Source organism: Acinonyx jubatus, chromosome X (assembly GCF_027475565.1).
Source record: "Acinonyx jubatus isolate Ajub_Pintada_27869175 chromosome X, VMU_Ajub_asm_v1.0, whole genome shotgun sequence".
NCBI lineage: Eukaryota > Metazoa > Chordata > Mammalia > Carnivora > Felidae > Acinonyx > Acinonyx jubatus.
In genome coordinates, this window is record NC_069389.1 from 51,305,432 (window position 1) to 51,325,172 (window position 19,741).

At 40.7% G+C, this 19,741-nt stretch overlaps 1 long non-coding RNA gene across 1 annotated transcript; it reads left to right on the top strand.

Annotated features, from left to right (window-relative positions):
- Window positions 1–83: 83 nt before the first annotated feature.
- On the top strand, window positions 84–10,219 carry LOC113597476 (uncharacterized). The gene is made up of 3 exons (XR_003418242.2): window positions 84–223; window positions 5,063–5,228; window positions 7,050–10,219. It is a non-coding gene; the product is annotated as an uncharacterized LOC113597476 (long non-coding RNA).
- The last annotated feature ends 9,522 nt before the right edge of the window (window positions 10,220–19,741 follow it).

The window sequence follows — 19,741 nt, forward strand, 5'->3', positions numbered from 1 at the left end:
CCACAAATTGGGGGCACAGCCTCGCCAGCCGGAAGTGTTCTTTTCTCAAAGCAACCGTACCGGCTGCAACCGTTCAGCCTCAAGGTTCCGCTAATTCCCTGGTTGCTAATGAGCTTCAGTCCCAGACCCTGAGGACGCGTCTAAACTTCGGGAGGAGTTTTAGTTTGTGCCCTTTGGCAGGCAGGGGAAAGATCTTGGTCATTCTGTGTACTGGGATGCGTTTGTAAGTATGTTTTCATTACAATGAATCAGCACCTGACCCAGAAAAACACTATGGACACTGAAGCAAGACTACAGAGAAAATATTGAAATATTTAAATTTGGGTTGAAAAATCTGCTTGGTTTTCTCATCTGTGCAGTGAAGGGCTTAGGCTGGGTGATCTCTAGATTCTCGTCCATAGCTGGAAGTTGTAGGATTTTACTCTGCCATCATTCCGCTGCTGTGTTGGTTTCAACATCCTCATAGGTATACTTAATTTTTCTGCATAATTCCTTAGGATAATGGAGTTGCGGGGTGTGGGGGAGGGATTTTATGAAGCCCTTCTGACTTCACAGGATGGCTAAAATGTGTTCAGGGTTCTGCTCCAATCTTTCACACAGAAGTTGTTTTCCAATCTAACACTTGAGGGAGAACTACTGATATCAGTCTTAACAGCATCTCTTTGAGTAGCAACACAATCCAATCCGATCTCCCTATGTGCTTTCTCCAGCCATTTTCTCCTAAGATGTGGTATTCTCACATGGTTCAGGATCTTGGCTGCTTACAGGCAAAGACACGGAGATTTGATTATATGGTTCCTTGAAATCTAATCCAGTCAGAGGAGCTGCCAAATCTAAATCATTTGTGAACATTTTGGAGGTTTAGAGGCTAGTTTTGGATAGGGTTTTTCCATAAACACCCCTATCCTTCCCCTTTCATTCTCCATGAAGTTGATGGTCTCCCTATTTCATGTGTTCCAAGAAAACTTGACCAAAGTACATAACAAGAGTACCATGTCTAATATGTGACAAATGAGGCTTGATACCTGTTAAGAATTAGGGATTTCTGGGTCAACAAGTGTGTTAAGTAGTGATAGCTTTGAGGAGGCACTATATTAGTTTCTTGTGGCTGCTCTCACACATTTCCACAAACTTGGTGGCTTAAAACAACAGAAATTCATTACCTCACAGTTCTGGAAGTCAGAAGTCCAAAATCAATATTATTTGGCTGAAATTAAGGTATTTTCAGGGATATAGTCTCTCTGGCTGCTTTAGGGGAGAATCCATTTCTTGTATTTTCCAGCTTCTGGTGTCTATTGGCATTCCTTGGCTTGTGTCCACATCACTCCAGTCTTCAAGGCCAGCATCTTCAAATGTCTCTCTGTTCTATCTTCATTTCACCTTTTCTTTGTTTATGTAAGATCTCCTACTACCTCCCTCTACTATATGTGATCACATTCAGGGCCAATCTGGATAATCCAGGATAATATCCCAATTTCAAGATCTTTAATTTAGTTATATGTGCAATTAAAAATTTAAATTTGTTTAACCATATAAAGTAGCATTGTTCCATTTTATTTGCTTATTTTACCATAGAAAGTAACAGTCACAGGTTCCAGGGATTAGCATGTGGCTGTCTTTTATTTGGGAAGGTAGGTGCTTTTTGCAGCCTAACAGACGTACTATGGAATCCATCCTTGTCACATGTTCATGAGTTCTAAAACTCCCCAGGCATGTGGTTCTGCAGGACACCTCCAGCTGTACCAATGGACTTTAATTAAACAAGCTCTCTCCAAATCTAAGGCATTGTCTGTGAAATCTTAAGGCCTTAAAGAGGCCTTGGTCCTCTCTGAATCATGTACTACCCCCCTAACTGGTCTCCCTGCTTCCATCCCTTACACAGTAGTCTCATAAAATGGAACCTCATCTTGATAGAGTAATAAATTCCTGGATTGTTTTCCTGAAATAGTAAGCATTAAATGGCTTTTCAAAGGTTTTTACAATTTGGCTCAAACCTACCTCATGTCCAGTTATTCTTTTTAAAACATTGAAGTTACAGCTGGTCTCTGAATATGCAAACCTCTTGTAAGCCTCTATTCCCTTCTCTATTATGTTAGCACTATCTGGAAAGCCTTCTTTTTTTCCCTCTTTCTGGCAAGCCACCATTCATCCTTTAAGATTCAGGATCATTTGTCAAATCCAGTTTTCTGAAGCAGAGTAAATCTCTCACGCCCTTCTCTGAACCCCCACACCACTTTGTACATCCTTCTACTGGAGGAAGGAAAAGAAAGGAATGCTTGCTGAATGCCTACCATGGGCCAGGCCATATGCTAAATGCTTGAAAACATTGAACTTTGTCTGAGCCCTGGGCTCGAAAAAAGGAGCCACAGTTGAGAAACTCCCTCACCCTTTTGTGTTAAAAACAAAAACAAAAACAAAAACAAACAAACAAACAAAAACCAGCTAATTGTAAAAGGACCACATTGCACTGGCATATTTTGAGATGAGACCCTATCCATACTTCCTCATGACTCCCATAAGACTGGTGATGATTCCTTTGTTCACTTGCTGTTATAAAACTTTCTTTTCTTTGAGCAGTCTCCCTATGGCTATAGCCTGAATTCTGTGAAATTGGTTTTGTTCTTAATAGTTTACAGATGAGAAATCCAAAGCTCAGCTGCATGGCATAAGATGGTACCAGTAAGAAGGAAAAATGTGATTCCCTCCCAAGTCTGTGTGTCTTCAGTCTAGGCTCTTTCCACAGCTCTCAGACATGGGATGTGATTTACCTGTTTACAGGTCTGCTTCAGACCATGAAACCTTCAAAACCAGGTACGTCCAGGGCTCCAATTAATCTTAATCCTTGTTTGCTAAATGAATTCCTGAATAAACCATGTAAATTCCCACTGAGATAGTGTTGAAGTGTTTCTAACTTTCTTTTTAACCTAAGCCTCTTTTTGATAAGTAGGAAAAATAAATGTGAAAGGCTGAAATTTTGAGCCAAAGGAGAATTTACATTTTAAGTGTATAAGATAGTGCTTTATCCTAAGGAATGGGGCCCTCTGAGGAATTTCAGGCCTGATGAGGAGGGATGGTTGTGAAGGGGGGGAGGGTAATATCCCTTCCAAAACCTCCAGCCTTCTAAAGCCCTCAATTGGCAGAATGTCCTCAGAGAAGTAGATGATCCACTTGAGAATGGAAGCTCTTCATTGTCCACTGTGTCACATTTAGTATTCTACCTCAAGATCTGGTGCTGGGAGGTGTTAGCAAGAAAACATCTCAGGTTAATTGCCTGCTTCTGTTGTAGGATTCTCTCTAGAATCATATCCTCTCAATGGAGGAGGCCCAAGGGGTCATCTTATCCAGTCCCCTGACAAAGTAGATTGCATCTCAGTCACATGGGAACCTATGCCTTCTTAAGGATTTATTTTAGACACTAACAATGCTCATGTAGGACGTTATTATTCGTGTCTAGCCTGCATGTTTGTGCTGCAGTAGCAATGTGCCTTCTTTCAGCTCTCTGCTGAAATGGCAGACAATATTATGGATTCAAAGCTCCCACTCAACTCTTAGTCTACCTGAAGAAGGCCTCTGTTTTAATGCTCAGATTATGTATTCTTTCCTAACAAAGCCAGACATTCCTCTATTATTAGCATAGAAGGTTAGATTGGAGCAGTGCACATTGGCTGAGAGAGGGTATTACCACCTTTAGGGGTCTATCATCATTTCTCTAAGGCTTTCTTTCAAACATTTCTGGATTCAGACCAATTGTGAGAAATACATTTTACTTGACTCATTTCACACATACATATATATAACTGAAATAAAGTTTCCACAAAAGAGTATTTAACCTTACTACATGCAATTCTAGTTTATTCAGTTTCATTTTATAGTTTATTTACTATCATGTAAGGGGTTCATGGACATATACTGCCAATACCTGAAAATCAAAACCTTCTATTCCCACACTTAGCCTGGACATTGAAAACTAAAACTACACCTTACTGTCTAAACAAATATGACTTTGCTATTCTGTTGTCTTCATTAGCTTGACTTTACTTTTCCAGGGCTCCCCTGCTCAGGCAAATGTTTTATTACAGGAGCATCCTAAAAAAATCCAACAACTAACTCTTCAGTTGAAAGCATCAACAGGGAGTTTAAAATCCCCTGAGTCTTTTAATCTCTCACTTCTAAATCCTTGTCTTGCTGTTTCTATCAATCCTTGACTGTTATGTTATGCTCATTACCTAATTCTAATCAAGTCCTAGCATTAAAAGACCTACCTTGGGGTGCCTGGGTGGCTCAGTTGGTTGAGTGTCCAATTTCAGCTCAGATCATGATCTCATGGCTCGTGAGTTTGAGCCCCGCGTTAGGCTCTATGCTGACAGCTCACAGCCTGGAGTTTGCTTTGGATTCTGTGTCTCCCTCTCTCTCTACCCACCCCCCAAACTCGTGCTCTGTCTCTCTCTCAAAAATAAATAAACATTAAAATAAAGACCTACCTTAAACCAAACTGCCAGTTCTCAAGTTCTAATTTTGCCTTCCCTCCCTCTGAGACATCTCTGCCAAAGCTTTGCATAGGTGGTGTTCTTCTTCACCCTAGTAAGGAATAAACTCAGCGTGGTCTTACCAACAGTCTGTGTTGGTAATATTTAGGAAGACACCTTTTGACATACTACATGATGCAAATACAACATGGGGTTTATTGGGGGAAAACTTACAACTAGGCTGAGAAGTGGATGAGCACACACAGTCTCCTGATTTCTCCTTGTTCCTTGGCATATGGCAGTCACAGAAGTGTGCATTAAGGCCAGCAAAGAGGGGCCTGCTTGGACAGTAGGCTATCTGTGCAACTATGAGCATTCCAGGCTAGCACAAGCTGTGCTTCCACCTTGGGAAAAAGAGCTAAGGTGACACCTAGTGTCTCTAAGTAACAGGAAATGTATCAGTGATCTCCCAGATCAGTAACAATGCTAAGGAGTATGCATGCCCAGGGCCAAGGTCTACATACTAAGGGCCCTAGGAAGAAGAGCCTTTCCTGCCAAGAACACTGACAGCAGCCAGAGGTCTTGTTTTTCCCCAGCTAGCTCAGTATAGCACATCCAGCTCTCAACTGAGCTACTGAAAAGGGGAAGAAATGAGGCTCCAGGACTATCCAGACTCGTCTCACGTCAATTATCTGGAAGTGATTCCACAAATGACTACTGGGTTGCAACCTGCAGTTTAAAAAGCACTGTTCTAATATTTGGGTAAGTAATATGTTCATTATATTGATTGTGGCCATGATTTTATGAGTATATACATATACCAAACTTGTCAAATTTTATACTTTAATACAGTTTATTGTATGAAAATTATACCCCATTAAAGCTAATAAAAGGAGTAGATAACAGTAGAAGGTATATATGTAATAAGGTTGGTCATATGTTGATAATTGGTAAAGCTACTTTTGCCTGTGTTTGGAAATCTCCTGCATAATTTTTAAATGCATTTTACTGCACAGATATGAAAACAAAACAAAACTTCAAAAACAAAGAACCTGTGCTAAGGATCTGAACCATATCTGTACAGTTCTTATAAGGAATGTGGAGAGTGAAAGTTGCTTCAAGGCTCCAACAGACAACAAATTTCTTTAGGACCTTCTGTTAACCTTTGTGAAAAAAAATTCTAATATCCTAAGGGCATAGGAGAAATATGGAGACTAAGTGCAATTAATGTATTCAGTAATTCATCAAAGAAATATTAATTGAGCACCCATATGTAGCAGGCATTCTACTAGGGGATGCATCACTGGACAAAATTAAAGTCCTGGCCCGTATGGAGCCTACATTCTAGTGGAAGGAAAATGACAACTTATAAGAAAACAAGTACTGTGTAATATGATTTCAGATAATGATAAGAGCTATGGAAAAGAAAGTAGGTACAGGCTAAGACAAGGAGTCCAGGGAATACCTCTAAAGGATGGGTTAAGTCTAGTGTTGGTATTGAAATATTGGAAAGGGAGACAGGGGAAGGAATAAGAAAAGAGGATTAGATACTAGAAATCAAGACTATTTACTAGATATTGGAGGAAAAGTGCTAAAGATAAGGGAGCTATCACTCAAGTGAAAGGTGTCAAAGCCCCTCCCCTTAACCCCACTAATAGAAGGGCACAAATACAGGGAATCTGGGCTGGTGCTGTTAGAATAGTAACAACACAGTGGTTGCTGGTTGGTTACCTGTCTCTCACTTTTCATTTGTCCAGTGATCCAGCTGTGCCGTATGTTGCTCAGCATTTGATTTTGTATTAGGTTGGAAAGCCAGAGCTCGGGATTGGGCATCAAGGAGCTGAGAATTGTTAAATCCTGATCCTTACTGACCAGGGTTGGGAGACTGCTTCACTTGGGGAAGTGTGACCCCACATGGATCCTCAATACTACTACCATGCCTTATTATCACCATACCACCTCCCCACTTTGTGTTGTTTTAATTATATTCTTCCAAACAAGTCTACATTTACAGAATATATAAATTGTCATTCTACATACATTTGACCATATAAATATTAGGGATATTTTTGAACTATATACATCTGACCATATAAATATTAGGGATATTTTGAACAGCCTTTTTTTGTGGGATTCCTCCTTCCCATTATTCTCATAATTCACGTTGATGCTATTATATATCTTTCCCTGCACATAACCAAATATTCTTATGCACATATTGTTTGTTTTCCAAAATGAGATCATATCATAAAGACTTTCCTGCATATTTCATTCAGCAATATCTCATTAAAGCCCCTTCAAGTCATCTGATATAGCTGAAATTGTTTCTTTTCAGGAACATACTGTAGTTTTTTCAACTGTTCCTTATTCTGAGCATTCGCTTTGTTGCCAACTTTTTGCCACTAAGAACTATGATGAAATAATATTTTTGTACAGATTTGCTGGAGAGGTATTGTTGCCATACATAACTCATAGGGTTATACTTGGTGGCCTTGCCAAGAAGGATAAACAGGCTCTTCAATGTTTTTAAACTCTTATTTGTACTGTTTGCCAATTTCTGTGGTTTAAACACTTTCATTCTAGGCAATGTCAAGCTACCAATGTGAAATCATTGAACACACTGTTGGGAAGAGATGCAGACAATTGGCTTCAGCCTATAAGAACCAGCTCCAGAACAGCACTTTGAGGACTAATAGAAAATATGGTATTATATTCCTATTTTTTATTTGTTAATTTCTTTTCATGGGAGAAAGAGGAACACTTACTGGCAGGTCCACACTGCAAAACTCTGTAGGCACTATTCACATCTACATGAAGGATGGTATCCAGAGTTTTACAAAGCATAACTGTTCTTGGTGACCCTACTTCCTAGTACCCCTAAAATGATAACATTAGCTTCCTTTTAAGGCTAGCATAAGGGTACAAGGCAGAAGAAGTTCTAAAGTTCAGCATGTAGCAGAATCACCTGGAATACTGGTTAAAACTAAAATTACTGGGCTTTACACTGAGTCTCTGACTCTGTAGGTCTGGAGTGGGGCTTGATATTTTGCATTTCTAAGTTCCCAAAATGGTGGTGACATTGTCAACTTAGGGACCACCTTTTAAGGACTGCTGATATAGAATAAACTAAATGTTTTCTCTGTGACCAGGAAATACATGGCTGGGCCACTTAACTAGAATGCCTGCCTTAGGGAGTAAGGGCTCAGGGTAGAGTGGAGTCCCAAACTCTGATGCCTATTGGGGCTTGGCCGGCAACAGAAGTATGTGTAGTGGCTAGCTGGGGTGTAGAAAATGTTATGTTTAGGATAAATTTATTGGTTTTGAGGTTTAGGATACTTATAAAGGACAAACTGACCAAAGTCAAGGACACTGATGGAGTAAGAGCTAGGCACTGAGGCTAGGAGATGGGGTCGAAAAGAGCAGCCCAGGACCACAGTGTAAAAGATATATTAAAAGAGGAAGAGGGACAGTCTCTATCCCTCTTTCTTTCTAATACTCCCTACTTTCACACTTTAATATCTGCTTCAGGATCCTCAAATTCCAGGGTATTAATAGAGACTGTTGGGTGAGAATTAAAGGTACAGAGGTGTGAGAAGGTGTATTGGCTTCCACTCAGCACTGGTGTGAAAGGGCTTGCTTAGCTTGCAAGCCTGATTCCAGAGAATGTAGTGTCATGAGCTCTGCACTAGATGGCAGGGTACCTTAGTGTTCCTGTTCCTTTTCCTCCCTCAAGACAGTGAGCCAGATCTTTCTCTGGACTTTATTTTGACTTATCTGTAAAATGAGAGCTTTGGGATAGATTACACTGATGAGAGATAGAAGCAGAAAAATGTTCACCTTTACCCCAGAAGGCTGACCTATAGCCTGCATAGTTTTGATAAGGATCAAATACATGCTAGTTGCTACATTCTTTTTTAAAAATCTTTTTTAATGTTTATTTATATTTGAGAGAAAGACAGTGTATGAACGGAGGAGGGGCAGAGAGACAGAGACAGAATCTGAAATAGGCTCCAGGCTCCAATCTGTCAGCACAGAGCCCGATGTGGGGCTGGAACTCACAAGCAATGAGATCATGACCTGAGTCAAAGTCAGACGTTTAACCGACTGAGCCACCCAGGTGCCCCAGCTAGTTGCTACATTCTTAAAGGGTCTCATGACTGCCTGTAAATCTCACCTATAGTTAATATCTAACTGAATGATAAGCACCAGAGAAATCTTGTGGAGGTAGTTTAATGAGTAGAAATTCGAAGAAAACATGGTCTGATACTCCCTGCATGTCCCCTTCCCCTTGAGCACTAAGCATATAACTACCAGCTTCATACAGAAGAAGTGAAGCTCTTTCTGCCCACGGGTCCTGTCCCCATGCTACTTAAATAAACTTACTAATATGTATCATAAAACATCTCAAGAATTCTTTCCTGATTGATGCATTCAGTGATCACTCAACAACATCATCAGGCCACTTCTATGAGCTCTACATGCCAAGGTGTGGTTCCTCTTGGAGGCTGGTTTTGGAATTAAGGACTGGAGACATTTTTTGAGTACCAGGATACTGGACTAATGAGCTTGCTGCCTCCCCATAACTGACTACTATCTTGGCAAGGATGGACTTTCCACTCTTCCCTCTCCACTACCACCCTAGTCCCAGCAGTCACACTTCCAGTCATCTAAGGGGCCCCAGCTAAGTACCAAACCCTCATTGCCATCATACCCTGTGCTTAGTGTGTGTGTGTGTGTGTGTGTGTGTGTGTGTGTTTGAGGGGTGTGGGATAGCCCATAGGGCATAATGCTAAAATGGATTAAGAAGCTAACAACCCAAGATTTGAACACTTACCTCCCCATCTTTAACATGGGCTATGTCTTATCATGCCAGAGTTGTAATACATGCAAATGAGTTGACAAAACATTTCTCAGGAGTATTGAAGTATTGTAAGCAAAGAGCTGGATCCAGAGTCAACCAGTCTGGGCTTGAATCCTATCTAGGCCACTTTTCAGTTCTTTGACCTTGAGCTATTTATCTCACTCAGCCTCAGAGTTTTCATTTGTAACATTTTTTTGGCTAATAATATCCACTAGACCAGGATTCTCAACCTCAGCACTATTGACATTGATGTAAATAATTCCTTATTGGAGTTGTCTTGTGCATTGAGGGATGTTTAACAGCATCCCTGATTCCTATCCACAAGATGTCAGTAGCACTCTCCACCCCCCCAAGTTGTGACAATAAAAATGACATCCCATTCATTGCCAAATGTCCCCAGTGGGTAAACCACCTCAGTTGAGAAGCACTCTCCTAGAACATGGAGTTACTGGGGAGAATGGAATATACAAGCACATTGCATTTTTTTTTTAAATTGGTATAACTGACTTTTATTTTTTTTAATTTAATTTTTAATTTTAAAAATTTACATCCAAATTAGCATATAGTACAACAGTGATTTCAGGAGTAGATTCCTTAGTGCCCTTTACCCATTTACCCCATGCCCCCTCCCACAACCCCTCCAGTAACCCTCAGTTTGTTCTCCATATTTATGAGTCACTTCTATTTTGTCTCCCTCTCTGTTTTTATATTATTTTTGTTTCCCTTCCCTTATGTTCATCTGTTTTGTCTCTTAGAGTCCTCATATGAGTGAAGTCATGATACTTGTCTTTCTCTGACTAATTTCACTTAGCATAATACCCTCCAGTTCCATCCATGTAGTTGGAAATGGCAAGATTTCATTATTTTTGATTGCCGAGTAATACTCCATTGTGTGTGTATATATATATATAATATATTATAATATATATATATATAATATATTATAATATATATATATATATATATATATATATATATATATATATATATACCACATCTTCTTTATCCATTCATCCATCGATGGACATTTGGGCTCTTTCAATACTTTTGCTATTGTTGATAGTGCTGCTATAAACATGGGGGTGCATGTGTCCCTTTGAAACAACATACCTGTATCATGTGGATAAATGCCTAGTAGTGCAATTGCTGGGTCGTAGGGTAGTTCTAATTTTAGTTTTTTGAGGAACCTCCATACTGTCTTCCAGAGTGGCTGCACCAGCTTGCCTTCCCACCAACAATGCAAAAGACATCCTCTTTCTCCACATCCTCGCCAACATCTGTTGTTGCCTGAGTTGTTAAAGTTAGCCATTCTGACAGGTGTAAGGTGGTATCTCATGGTGGTTTTTATTTTTATTTCCCTGGTGATGAGTGATGTTGAGCATTTTTTCATGTGTCAGTTACCCATCTGGATGTCTTCTTTGGAGAAGTGTCTATTCATGTCTTTTGCCCATTTCTTCACTGGATTATTTGTTTTTTGGGTGTTGAGTTTGATAAGTTCTTTATACATTTTGGATACTAACCCTTTATCTGATATGTCATTTGCAAATATCTTCTCCCATTGTGTCGGTTGCCTTTTAGTTTTGCTGATTGTTTCCTTTGCTGTGCAGAAGCTTTTTATTTTGATGAGGTCCCAGTAGTTCAATTTTGCTTTTGTTTCCCTTGCCTCCAGAGACGTGTTGAGTAAGAAGTTGCTGTGGCCAAGATCAAAGAGGTTTTTGCCTGCTTTCTCCTCAAGGATTTTGATGGCTTCCTGTCTTACATTTAGGTCTTTCATCCATTTTTACTTTATTTTTGTGTATGGTGTAAGAAAGTGATCCAGGTTCATTCTTCTGCATGTCGCTGTCCAGTTTTCCCAGCAACACTTGCTGAAGAGACTGTCTTTATTCTATTGGATATTCTTTCCTGTTTTGTCAAAGATGAGTTGGCCATATGTTTGTGGGTCCATTTCTGGGTTCTCTATTCTGTTCCACTGATCTGAGTGTCTGTTCTTGTGCCGGTACCATACTGTCTTGATGATTACAGCTTTGTAGTATTGCTTGAAGTCTGGGATTGTGATGCTTCCCGCTTTGATTTTCTTTTTCAAGATGGTTTTGGCTATTCGGGGTCTTTTCTGTTTCCATACAAATTTTAGGATTGTTTGTTCTAGCTCTGTGAAGAATGCTGGTGTTATTTTGATAGGGATTGCATTGAATATGTAGATTGCTTTGGGTAGTATCGACATTTTAACAATATTTGTTCTTCCTATACAGGAGCATGGAATCTTTTTCCTTTTTTTGTTTTCTTCAATTTCTTTCATAAGCTTTCTATAGTTTTCAGTGCATAGATTTTCACCTCTTTGGTTAGATTTATTCCTAGGTATTTTATGTTTTTTCTCTATGACTGTAAATGGGATCGATTCCTTGATTTCTCTTTCTGTGACTTCATTGTGGGTATATACGAATGCAACAGATTTCTGTGCGTTGATTTTCTATTTCTATCCTGCAACTTTGCTGAATTCATGAATTAGTTCTAGCAGTTTTGTGGTGGAATCTTTTGGGTTTTCCACATAGAGTATCATGTCATCTGCAAAGAGTGAAAGTTTGACCTCCTGGCCGATTGGGATGTTTTTTATTTCTTTGTGTTGTGTGATTGCAGAGGCTAAGACTTCCAATACTATCTTGAATAACAGTAGCGAAAGTGGACATCCTTGTCTCGTTCCTGACCTTAGGGGGAAAGCTCTCAGTTTTTCCCTATTGAGGATAATATTAGCATCGGGTCATTCATATATGGCTTTTATGATCTCGAGGTATGCTCCTTCTATCCCTACTTTCTCCAGGGTTTTTATCAAGAAAGGATGCTGTATTTTGTCAAATGCTTTCTCTGCATCTATTGAGAGGATCATATGGTTCTTGTCCTTTGTTTTATTGATGTGATGAATCACGGTAATTGTCTTGTGGATATTGAATCAGCCCTGCATCCCAGGTATAAATCCCACTTGGTCGTGGTGAATAATTTTTTTTAATGTATTGTTGGAGCCAGTTGGCTAATATCTTGTTGAGGATTTTTGCATCCATGTTCATCAGGAAAATTGGTCTATAGTTCTCCTTTTTAGTGGGGTCTCTGTCTGGTTTTGGAATCAAGGTAATGCTGGCTTCATAGAAACAGTTTGGAAGTTTTCATTCCATTTCTATTTTTTTGGAACAGCTTCAAGAGAATAGGTGTTAACTCCTCCTTAAATGTTTGGTAGAATTCCCCTGGAAAGTCATCTGGCCCTGGACTTTTGTTTTATGGGAGATTTTTGATTACTAATTCGATTTCCTTTCTGGTTATGGGTCTGTTCAAATTTTCTATTTCTTCCTGTTTGAGTTTTGGAAATGTGTGGGTGCTTAGGAATTTGACGATTTCTTCCAGGTTGTCCTGTTTGTTGGCATATAATTTTTCAGAGTATTCCTTTATAATTGCTTTTATTTCTTTTTTTTAATGTTTTATTATTTATTTTTGAGAGAGAGAAAAAGAGACAGACAGAGAGCATGAGCAGGGTAGGGGCAGAGAGAGAGAGGGAGATACAGAATCTGAAGCAGGCTGCAGGCTCTGAGCTGTCAGCACAGAGACAACATGAGGCCCGAACCCACGGACTGCAAGATCATGACCTGAGCTGAAGTCAGATGCTTAACTGACTGAGCCACCCAGGCGGCCCTAATTGCTTGTATTTCTGAGGGATTGATTGTAATAATTCCATTTTCATTCATGATTTTATCTATTTGGGTCATCTCCCTTTTCTTTTTGAGAAGCCTGGTTAGAGGTTTATCAATTTTGTTTATTTTTTCAAAAAAAAAAAAAAACAATTCTTGGTTTCATTGATCTGCTCTACACATTTTTAGATTCTATGTTGTTTATTTCTGCTCTGATCTTTATTATTTCTCTTCTTCTGCTGGGTTTGGGATGTCTTTGCTGTTCTGCTTCTATTTCCTTTAGGTGTGCTGTTAGATTTTGTATTTGGGATTTTTCTTGTTTCTTGAGATAGGCCTGGATTGCAATGTATTTTCCTCTCAGGACTGCCTTCACTGCATCCCAAAGCATTTGGATTGTTGTATTTTCATTTTCGTTTGTTTCCATATATTTTTTTTAATTTCTTCTCTAATTGCCTGCTTTACCCATTCATTCTTTAGTAGGATGTTCTTTAACCCCCATGCTTTTGGAGGTTTTCCAGACTTTTTCCTGTGGTTGATTTCAAGCTTCATAGCATTATGGTCTGACAGTGTGCATGGTATGATCTCAATTCTTTTATACTTATGAAGGGCTGTTTTGTGACCCAGTATGTGATCTATCTTGGAGAATGTTCCATCTGCACTCGAGAAGAAAGTACATTCTGTTGCTTTGGGATGCAGAGATCTAAATCTATCTGTCAAGTCCATCTGATCCAAGATATCAATCAGGTCCCTTGTTTCTTTATTGATCCTGTGTCTAGTTGATCTATCCATTGTTGTAAGTGGAGTGTTAAAATCCCATGCAATTACCACATTCTTATCAATAAGGTTGCTTCTGTTTGTGCTGAATCGTTTTATATATTTGGGTGCTCTCGTATTCGGCGCATAGACATTTATAATTGTTAGCTCTTCCTGATGGATAGACCCTGTCATTATTATATAATGCCCTTCTTCATCTCTTGTTCCAGCCTTTAATTTAAAGTCTAGTTTGTCTGATATAAGTATGGCTACTCCAGCTTTCTTTTGACTTCCAGTAGCATGCTAGATAGTTCTCCATCCCCTCATTTTCAATCTGAAGGTGTCCTCAGGCCTAAAATAAGTCTCTTGTAGACAGAAAATCGATGAGTCTTGTTTTTTTATCCATTATGATACCCTATATCTTTTGATTGGAGCATTTACTCCATTTACATTCAGTGTTTTTATAGAAAGATATGGGTTTAGAGTCATTGGGATGTCTGTAGGTTTCATGCTTGTAGTGATGTCTCTGGTACTTTGTCTCACAGGATCCCCCTTAGGATCTCTTGTAGGGCTGGTTTAGTGGTGATGATCCCTTAGTTTTTGTTTGTTTGGGAAGACCTTTATATCTCCTTCTATCTTAAATGACAGAATTGCTGGATAAAGGATTCACGGCTGCATATTTTTTTCTGTTCATCACATTGAAGATTTCCTGCCATTCCTTTCTGGCCTGCCATGTTTCAGTAGATAGATCCGTCACTGGTCTTATCAGTCTCCCTTTATATGTTGTAGCCCGTTTATCCCTGGCTGCTTTCAGAATTTTCTCTTTACCTTTGTATTTTGCCAGTTTCATTATATGTCGTGCAGAAGATCGATTCAAGTTATGTCTGAAGGGAGTTCTCTGTGCCTCTTGGATTTCAGTGCCTTTTTCCTTTCCCAGATCAAGGAAGTTCTCGGCTATGATTTGTTCAAGTACACCTTCAGCCCCTTTCTCTCTCTCTTCCTCCTTTAGAATCCCTATTATACGGATATTATTTTGTTTCTTCACATATCTTAGTTCTCTAATTCTCCCCTCCTACTCCTGGATATTTTTATCTCTCTTTTTCTCAGCTTCCTCTTTTTCCATAATTTTATCTTCTAATTCACCTATTCTCTCCTCTCCCTCTTCAATCTGAGCTGTGGTCGCCTCCATTTTATTTTGCAGCTCATTTATAGCAGTTTTTAGCTCCTCCTGACTGTTTCTTACTCCCTTGATCTTTGTAGCAATAGATTCTCTGCTGTCCTCTATACTTGTTTCAAGCCCAGTGGTTAATTTTATGACTATTATTTTCAATTCATTTTCTGTTATATTGCTTAAATCATTTTTGATCAGTTCATTAGCTGTCGCTACTTCCTGGAGTTTCTTTTGAGGAGAATTCTTCTGTTTCTTAATTTTGGATAGTCCCTGGAGTGGTGCAGAACTGCAGGGCTTTTCCTCTGTGCTGTCTGGCATAACTTGCATTGGTGGGCGGGGCTGCAGTCAGACCTGATATCTGCCCCCAGCCCACCGCTGGGGCCCCACTCAGACTGATGTGTACCTTATCTTCCCCTCTCCCAGGAGCAGGGCTCACTCTGGAGAGGTGTGGCCCCTATCTGGGCTACTTGCACACTGCCAGGCTCGTGGTGCTGCTTCTATGGGTTCTGGTGTATTATCTGGGATGGATCCGCAAGGTGCACAGGGGCAGGAGGGGCAGGCTCAGCTTGCTTTGTCTAAGGTGGTCTTCTGCGGGAGGCGCCCTGTGGCACTGGGAGGGAGGCAGACCCATCTGTGGGATGGATACACAGAAGCACAGCATTGGGTGTTTGCATGGTGCAAACAAGTTCTGTGACAGGAACTGGTTCCCTTTGGGATTTTGGCTGGGGGATGGGAGAGGGAGATGGCACTTCCCAGCACCTTTGTTCACCGCCAAGCTGTGCTTTGTCTTCCAGGGCTCAACAACTCTCCCTCTTGTTGTCCTCTAGCCCTCCTGCTCTCTGAGCAGAGCTGTTGACTTATAACATTGCAGATGTTAAGTCCAGTGGGACTTAACATCTGCAATGTTATAAGTCAACAGTCTGCCTTGCCGGGTGGGCTGCCCCTCCACTGCCCCAGCTCCCTTCCTTCAGTCCCTGTAGAGCACATCACTTCTCTGCCCTAACTACCCTCTTCCGTGGGCCTCTTGTCTATGCTTGGCTCTGGAGAGTCCATTCTACTTGTCCTCTGGAGGTTTTCTGGGTTATTTAGGCAGATGTGGGTGGAATCTAAGTGATCAGCAGGACGCGGTAAGCCCAGTGTTCTCCTACGCCGCCATCTGCCTCTGAATCCAATGTTCTTCCTTTTTGATGAGTCATTGATTTCTATAATTCTTAAATTGTTCTCTTTTGCCTTAATCTCTGTCTTTTTATTTCTGTTTCATTATTCTCTGTAAATTTGTCCTCTATATCACCGATTCCCTGTTCTGCCTCATCCATCCTTGCCGCCATGGCATCCTTCCATGATTGCAGCTCAGTTATAGCATATTTAATTTCATTCTGGCTATTTTTTACTTCTTTTATCTCTGCAGAAAGGGATTCTAATCTATTTTTGACTCCAGCTAGTATTCTTATTATCATAATTCTAAATTCTGATTCAGACATCTTGCTTTTATCTGTGTTAGTTAAATCCCTGGTTGTCGTTTCTTCATGCTCTTTCTTTTGGGGTGAATTCCTTTGTTTTGTCATTTTGCAGGGAGAAAAGGAATTAATGAGGTAGAAATATTAAAATTAAAAAAATTAAAATTAAAAAATTAAAAACACGCACACAATAATCAAATAAATGATGCTAGATTCTAGGTGTGTTTTGTCTGGGTGTTGAAAGTGGTTTGACAGATTAGAGAAAAAAATGTGGGGGAAGAAAAAAATTAAAAATAAATTAAAAAAAAATCTTTGGAGAATTTGAAAAATGAATACACTGAAGGAGAATAAAATGAGATAATGGGAGTAAAAGAGAATTTGAAAAAATATAAACAAAAGTAAAGAATAAAGTAGAAAAAAATTAAAGAAAATTAATAAAAATTAAAAATAAATATGAATCTTTTCTTTTTATGTGTTGAAGAAAAAGAAAAATGAAAAACAGAAAAAAGATAAAAAGAAAAAAGGAAATTGAAAATTTGAAAAAGTGAATACTGTAGTAGACTAAAATAAAATGATGGAAGTAAACAGAACTTGAAAAATTTTACATAAAAGCAAAAAGCATAGTAAGAAAATTAAAGAAAAATATTTTGAATAGAAATTGAAAGTAAGCATGAAGTTTTTCTCTTTCTGCATTCAAGAAATAGAAAAGAAATGAAAAAGAGAAAAAAAGAAAAAGAAAAAAGGAAATCGTTTGAAAATTTGGAAAGGTGAATACACTGAAGTAGACTAAAATAAGATGATGGAAGTAAAATAGAATTTGAAAAAATTTACACAGATGTAAAAAATATAGTAAAAAATTAAATAAAACTATTTTTAATAAAAATTGAAAATAAAAATGAGTTTTTTCTCTTTCTGTATTCAAGGAAAAGAAAAGAAGTATAAAAGAGAAAAAAAAAAAGAAAGAAAATTGAATAGATGGACCTGCTAACAGATTGGTGTAGGACTGAAATTATTTCGTTTTTCCCTAGAAGTCAGTCTATGTAGCGCTTTATACTCCATAAACTAGCTGGCGGTGAGACTTGTATTCTTGAGAGTGAAGTTGGCCCAGTTGGGTGGGGCTCAGTGTAACGGCTCCGTTCTCCACTTGATGGCGCTGCTAGCCTACTGGGGTGGATTTTTGGGGTGCTCATAGTTGCATATGCGCATGCATGGGAGCAGTGAAAATGGTGTCACCCAGCTACCCAGTCTGTTCTCCCGGATCAGCAATCGCACACCCATCCTCTGTCTTCAGCTGTCGTCCACTCCCCACTATTTCACTCTCCGTGACCAGGCCCCAGGCAGTACCTCTATCCTGAGTTTTGTCTCACATGTGGCTGTTTTCCCTGGTCCCTTACTTCTGAAGGACTGTGGCTTTGACCTGGTCTGCCCCTCAGTGGGTGGGTCTCACAGAGCAATGGCCAAATGAGCAATGGCTGAATGTTAGCTGCACCCAGAAATGCTTGCTGGACCCTGCTGCTGCCAGTGCCCCAAGTCTACAGCCAGATGCCAGCCCACCCCAGAAAAAGTTTGTGAGCTAGTGTAGCAGCAGCGTTTCAGGGATTATGGAAAATCACAACACACATCTGGCACTAGCCTTCACCCTTAATGGCCTTGTTCCAGCACCAGTGAATGTGGCTGTTTTATAGGGTCTGCTGGGACCAGGGGGCTTCAACAGTCTCTACCAAATGTCCTTTCAGCAGTGGAACTGCTTTCCCCCATGTGGCCTGAGAACCTCCTGGACCCCACTCTGTTCCTGGGGATTCGCCCTTCCCACCAGAACACTACCAGGTATCAAGCTGCAGAGTTGCAGACTGCACTCCCCTTGTTTATGGTCTTAATGGAATTTAAACCCTGTCCTTTCTCCTTTCTCCCTTTTTACTTTAGTCCCCGTGGCTGTTTCCAATTTTCCACTTTCCTGAGCTGCTTTTGGGGATGGGGGCAGTTTTCCCATATTCTCCCTCCACCCCAGTCTCTGTCCTCTCTCTGCTCACAAAAGCACCTCCCTTTCTGCACCTTCTCGCTCCCCAGCTTCACTTCTCCGTGCCACATACCTGCTGAATTCTGTAGTTCAGGTTGTGCAGATTGTTGTGTTAATCCTCCAGTAAGTTTTCTAGGTGTGTAGGATGGTTTAGTGTTGGTCTGGCTGTATTTCATGGATGCAAGACACACAAAACACTTCCATGCTGTTCTGAAGTACATTTGGCTCCTCCGAAGTACATTTCAATTTGTTGAACTTATATATTTTTTAAATAAATCTTTAGGAGTTGGATTAAAGAAATATAGAGATAGACTATGAGCCAAACAGATGAGGATGTTAGATGGTTAGATTATGTCTTCATTTAGAGAGTTGAGAGGATTGAAAATAGGATGACCAACCATCCCAGTCTGCCAGAACTCAGGGAGTGTCCCACGATGTGAGATTTTCAGTGCCCATATCAGGAAAGTCCTGGGCAAAGGAGGATATTACTCTAGTCAAAAAAAGGTACCACTAGGATCCTGGGAAGATGGTGGCATAGGAGGACGCTGGGCTCACCGTGCGTCCTGCTGATCACTTAGATTCCACCTACACCTGCCTAAATAACCCAGAAAACTGCCAGAAGACTAGCAGAACGGAGTGTCTGGAGCCAAGCACAGATGAGAGGCCCACAGAAGAGGGTAGGAAGGGCGGAGAGGCGGTGCGCACTCCACAGACTGGCGGGAGGAAGCTGGGGCAGAGGGGCGGCCCGCCGGCCAAGCAGAGCCCCCGAGACTGGCTTGCAAAAGCAGAGGGGCTGGACGGAGTGTGTTCCGACAGCAAGCGGGACTTGACTTCTGGTAGGTTATAAGCTAACAGCTCTGCTCGGAGAATGGGAGGGCTGGAGGACAACGGGAGGGAGAGTTGTTGAGCCCCGGATGACAGAGCTAAGCTTGGCAGGGAACAAAGGCGATCGCTAGCACCATCTCCCTCGCCCATCCCCCAGCCAAAATCCCAAAGGGAACCAGTTCCTGCCAGGGAACTTGCTTCCACCACGTAAACACCCCATACTGTGCTTCTGTGGATCTGTCCCTGCAGCGGGTCCGACTCCCTCCCAGTGCCACAGGGCCGCTCCCGAAGTGGATCTCTGAAGGAAAAGCAAGCTGAGCCTGCCCCTCCTGTCCTTGTGCACCTTGCCGATCCACCCCAGCTAATACGCCAGATCCCCAGCACCACAAGCCTGGAAGTGTGCAAATAGCCCAGAAGGGCCACCCCACCCCACAGTGAATCCCACCCCTAGGAGAGGGGAAGAGAAGGCACACACCAGTCTGACTGTGGCCCCAGCGGTGGGCTGGGGCAGACATCAGGT